Genomic DNA, 5,929 nt, shown 5'->3' on the forward strand with positions numbered 1-5,929 from the left:
TAGTCATTCATTTGAAGCCTAGAAAAGAAGGAAAGTGGAGGGAGCACAATGTGATGCAGTAATCAGGGCCCAGAAGTCGCTGGCCTTTACTTGGATATTTCCCCTGAGGCAGGAGTGAAAAGGAACTGAGTGTTCTATTTACCATCATGTTGCGGCCAGAGCCCAAGGGAGCCAGGAAGGGGAGAAGGGTGGGGACAGCCACATGGGCTCAAATACAACCCGTTGGCAATGTCCGTGGTTCCGGACCCTGGTGGTGGGTCAGGGTGATCCTTTGTGGGCCGGAACTAAAAACCACTGAGTGGTGCAATAATGCAGAGATTGGCCAGCTGTGGCCCACTGGCCAAATCTGGCCCACCACCTGTTTTTATAAATAAAGTTTTATTGGACACTGCCATGCCGAATTGTGTATATATTTGTCTGTGGCTGCTTTTGCACAGAGTTGAGAAGCTGTGACAGAAACTCTGTGGCTCCCAGATCCTGAAATATTTATCATCTGGCCCCGTACAGACAAAGTTTCTTGACTCTTGGAATGATGGAAGAGGCTTGGAGGGTCCAAAAACTTGGGTTGAGTTCTGGGGTACCTATTTCCTATCTGACAACCTTGGGCAAAGCTTTAGCCTCTCCAAGCCTGAGTTTCTTTATCTTTCTTAAATTGGATGGTAATGGTCTGCCCAGAATGGTCTACCCAGTTGTCATGAGTATCAAATAGATAATATATTTATTACATTTCTTTGTAGTCTTTCAATGGTTGTTGAGACATTGCAGCGTGCAAATGTAACTGATAATAGTCTTCCTGGAGTTTATACTGTAAACTTCACAGCATACAAATTGAGCTGTTTCTTCCTGTTCTTGGAGCTCCTACCAAATACTTTTTCTCTATATGCTATAAAGCCCACGTAAATTGCTTATTATTTTTGCTTTTAAACAGCCAGCAGTCTTTAAAGACATTTTTTTAGGGCGCCTGGGTGGCTCAGTCGGTTAAGCATCTGCCTTCAGCTCAGATCATGAGCCCAGGGTCTGGGAATCGAGTCCCAAGTCGGGCTTCCTGCTCCACAGGGAGTCTGCTTCTCCCTCTTCCCCTCCCCCCACAGGTTTTCCCTGTACTTTCACTAGAGACTTCTTGGTGGACACGCTTTTCTTTCAACATTTTAGATGCCATTCCATTCCTTCTGACTGTCTGTTTCTGATGACCGTGAATTTGTTGTGCTATTGAAGATGTCCTTTTTCCTTTGTCCACTTTTAAGACTGTCTCTTTAACTCTGTGTTTCAGCCGTTTGAGTTGGACGTGCCTCGATGTGGTTTTCTTTGTATATACCCTGCTTGGGGTTCATGAGACTCACGGGTCTGTGCTGGGATGACCTGGGCTTTGACTCTTCCTGCCCTTGCCCTCCCCTCACCACACGTGCCCCTTCTTGCCCCCCCCATCTTCCTTCCGGGTTCCCACTGTCTGGACAGAGAAGAGACACCCACAGACACAAGAGCAGCAGGGCCTCCGGGATCCAGGGCAGCCCTGAGAGAAAGACGAGACCCACAGAATGTTTTTCTTTAAAAACTGCCCCCCCCCCCCAAGTAAGGCCATTCAGGGTGTGTGGGCCTCCACAATTACGGAGCCGCCTCGCCCCGCCCGACGGCTGACTTCTTAGGTTGGGATGAGCTGTGAAATGCAGAAGGGCCACCCCCCACCTCTGCTTTCCTTCATTTTCCTCTCAATTTGGAATCCAGATGTGAGCCTGTTTTTCAATATAGGCTTAGTGTGAGGTCTGTACATACACATTTGAAAGGGGGGGTGAGAGGGCGCATTTCCAGCCAGTGACCCACTGTTTCCCAGGAGATGACAGCGTCTCATCATGGCCTCTTCCAGGCCCTTCCGCCTCCCCACCTTAAAATCCATCTGTGAGAGGGACACCTGGCTGGCTCAGTCAGTGGAACATGTGACTCTTTTTTTAAAATTAATTAATTAATTTTTTTGTTTTTATTTGAGAGAGAGACACAGAGAGCCCGACTCGGGGCTCGATCCCAGGACCCCGGGATCATGACCTGAGCCGAAGGCAGACGCTTCACCGACTGAGCCACCCAGGCACTGGAGTGGGTGACTCTTGATCTCAGGGCTGTAAGTTCGAGCCCCACATTGGGTGTAGAAATTACTTTATAATAAATTTTTTGAGAAATCCATTTGTGAGAATAACCACCTGGGATGAAGGTTTAACGGGAGTGTTTCTTACTGAATTGAGACTGTATACGGAACCCTGACCAGCCCTGAGGGGCCATCTCCTGCTCCCAGCTCCTCCTGTCCTGCCTGAGCCTGAGCGGCCACCCCCTCTTTCAGACCCTGGCCCAGGGAGCCCTGCCCTGCCCTCACACCACTCTCCTCACAGAGTTACTCGCCGACTACCCCACTCCTCAGCCAAGCATTGTCCCTCCTGCCCTACTGCTCTCCCGGGAACTTGTTCTCCCCTTTTCCAGCACTTTCCACCACTGGGAATTCCCCATCCACGTGTGCGACTGCTCCGTGTGCACCTGTCTCCCGCTAGCCTGGACCCTGCGCGGGGCAGCCGGCCCATCTCCTTGGTCTCCCACAGCATCCGCAGCACTGAGCACAGGGCCGGCGCTGAGCAGGTACTCAATAACTATGCATTGAATGAATGAATGACATGAGGTAATGCATTTTCCAGCTCTGCCTCACTGGGGGGTTCTGAATCTGCACTAGGGGTCTGGTTGAAGGGGAGCCAAGGGCTGCCACGGGCCACTATGGGGCTGGGAAAATTCCACAACAGAGTGCCACACCCTGAGTGGTTTAAACAACAGAAATCTGTTCTCCCCCCATTCTGGAGACCAGAAGTCCAAAAGGAAGGACATGGGCAGGGTCCTGGTCCCTCCGAAGGCTCTAGGGGGAGTCCTTCCTTGCCTTCCTCCCGCTTCTGGGGCCTCCAGTGTCCTTTGCTATGCTTAGCTTTGCGGCTGCGTCACATAAAGCTGTGCCCCTTGTCACAGGGCCTTCTCCTCCTGTGTCTCTGTGTCTCTTCGAGTCAAGACAAGGAACGTAGTGGACCTAGGACCCGCCCTCGTCCCACATGACCTCCTTAACTAGTTACATTTGCAAACACCCCTGTTTCCAAACACGGTCACGTTGCAAGGGTCCAGGGAGGGCATGACTTTTGGGGGAACACTGTTCAACCCAGCATGGGCTTCCCGCTGTTCTCTCCCGGCTGCTTTCTCTGACCTCCTGCCTGTGGGCTGCTTCTTGGGTGCGCATGCGTCTCCTTGAGGAGACATCTGGTAGACCAGCCCTGCCGAGGGCAGTGGCAGTGGGACTTTACGACCCATTTAGGAAAAGGCAGCACCGATTTCCGGGTAAATGGTAAAATGACCCTGCTGCCTCCCCCCCACCGCTGTGCCCTCCTTCCTCTCCCCTTCCCTGCCTTCTGACCTCATGACACCCAGAGCCCCTGGTTAAGGTCAGCAGTGTCACATCCCCTGACCAAGGAGAGGAGGCGCTGCCCACTGCCCCAGTGCCTCTGTTTCTCAACGTGACACAGCATGTCACCTCCCCCTTGAACGTGGAATCACCGGCCCGCCGAGGCGCCCGTGGCAGAGACACAGTTACTCAAGTGGATGGGATCGACACGGGCTGAGGCTCGTGCTCACTCTGCAGCAGGCGCCAGGAAGGCCTGGGGTGCAGGGTGCCCCTCTCGTGACGGAGTCCGTGTGTCCTCAGAGGGGCAGAGTGATCACCCGCAATCACAGCCAGGCATTGGCATGAGACTCTTTCAGACCGATCTCGCCTTCTAGGTAGTGAGCCCTGGGGCTCTTTGCTGCGCTCCCATCAACTTCTAGAAGCCCCAGGTGTGTTCATTTGGATCCTGGGAGGAGCCAATACCAAGATGGGACGTGCAAGAGACTTACTGGGGGAAAACATCCGTGTGAGAGAACAGGGAGGGAGAAGGAGGAGGGCGAGAGAAGCCCCAGACTGACCCCTATGAGGGAGAGAAGGAAAGGAAGCTTGAGAGTGCTGTCCGAAGGAGTCCTCAGGTCAAAGACACCTGTGGGATGGGGGGAAGCTCGCAGGAACGGGCCTGGGGGCAGCCTGGGAGGGCTAGCCTCCGTGCACCTGTGTCCAGAGTGCGGCCTCCGGGGCATCAGGCGATCGTGCCCCCCACAGTAGGAGTGGGGAGGGCCTGCCAGAGGCCCAAGGGGCCCAGTGCTCTCCCAGCTCTGTTGTCAGCTTGGCCTCTATCCTGGGGCCTGGAGGGAGGGCCGGGGTTCCCCCCTAGAGCAGGGGCGGGAGGGAGGCAGCCGTCCCCACCCTGGAGTGAAGGTCACCCAGGCCGGCCAGCCCATGGCAGTGGGAGTCTCAGTGAGGTGCTTTCACGTCAGTGAGGCTTGGCCGTCCTCAGAGGCAATCAAACCATGAAATCTTTTTCAACACAAAAGGCCCATTTATTTTGACAAGAAAAAAAAAATAGTGGCTCTGACCAGCCCTCAGATGTGGTGAGTGCCCTGCGGACACCCGCTATGCCTTATGGTCCGTCCACAGCTCTCAGAGGGCACGGAGCAAATCTTTTTCATGTTTTGGGGTGTTTTCTTTTTTAAAAACAGACTTTGAGAATTGTGAGCATTTTACAGTTCCCAGTATTTCCCCTTTTGAGCCCCCCCTAGCCTGGTTGTGCCGAACTGACCGAGCATGAGGCACGGCCTTGGCCGTAGGGCCGCATGCTTGGCTGAGGCTAAACGGAGGGGACAGAGTGGGCACGAAGACGTCAGCCGGCGTGAAATGAGGCAGGTGAAAATAAACAGGGCATTCTTCCCTCCTGTCTCCAGGGCTCACATTCTCCAAGCGGCGGTCACGTCTCCCAGATCCCCCAGATCGCAGGTGGGGGGGCTGCTTCACACCCAGACCCTCGAGTCCGGCTCCTCTGGTGGCTTCTAGGCTCCTCCCCGGGCAGCCCTCCTGCTGAGACGTGCCTTAACCACGCCGATCAATGAAAACAGCACGAGCACGTTTCCCTTTTCGATGTTGCCTTACGAAGGTAGCACGGACCTCCCCGCGTCCTCTGCCCTTCTGGAATTACCCACTTCTTATTACCCACATAAAACAGGTGCAGGCCCAGGCCGCGAGCCCCGGGGGAAGTCGTGCCGCTCGGCACAGAAGCTGGCCCCGCCAGTGAGCTCCGTGCGGCACGGCGCGTGGACACGTTTCCACCTTCCTCTCTCAATTTCCCAGATGCTCTTTCTTCTCTTCTCTTCCTGCCTCCCTGGCCGCTCACCTCAGCCTCATTTTCTGGCTCATTCCTCTCTCGGAATGGTGTGTGCCCTTGTGAGCCTCTGTTTCTCCATCTGTAAAGTGGAAATAATAAGGGGATTTATCTCTGAGCTGTTGTGAAAGTTAGAAGAGGTAATTTGTACGCGCTCTTGGAGCCCCGTGAACGCCGCTGCGATCAGCATCACCGTTAACCAGGACCATATCCAGCCATCCAGCAACCGTTCATTGAGCAGCGTGCGGGACCCCAGGCAGAGCCGGCAGACCCGATCCCCGCCCTCAGGGAGCACACAGCCTCCCCCCGCCCCGGGCACACGGCGGTGCTGGGAACAGAAGACGTGGTTCCCCTGCGGACTTGGGAGGCAGGCATCCGCTGATAACGCACACCTTGGAAGCAGCTGCAGGGCCTTCGGTAGCCGAGGGAGCACTCCGGCGATCGTGTCGTGATAGGTGGTGTGGCACACGGCTGGGCTGCCTGGTGCCCATCCCGGATCTTAGCTTAGTTCCTCTGTGCCTCGGTTTCCTCTTCAATACAGAGGAGAGGATCCCAAGACCTCTCTGCTGAGCCGGTGAGGGGATTCAACACCGTCACATCCGTGGATGTAGAGAGTGGTGCCTGGGAGGTGCAGACTTCCTCGGGGTTAGCGAAGAGACCCAGGCAACCCGTCTCTT

The sequence above is a fragment of the Ursus arctos genome, unplaced genomic scaffold, assembly GCF_023065955.2.
Source record: "Ursus arctos isolate Adak ecotype North America unplaced genomic scaffold, UrsArc2.0 scaffold_14, whole genome shotgun sequence".
NCBI lineage: Eukaryota > Metazoa > Chordata > Mammalia > Carnivora > Ursidae > Ursus > Ursus arctos.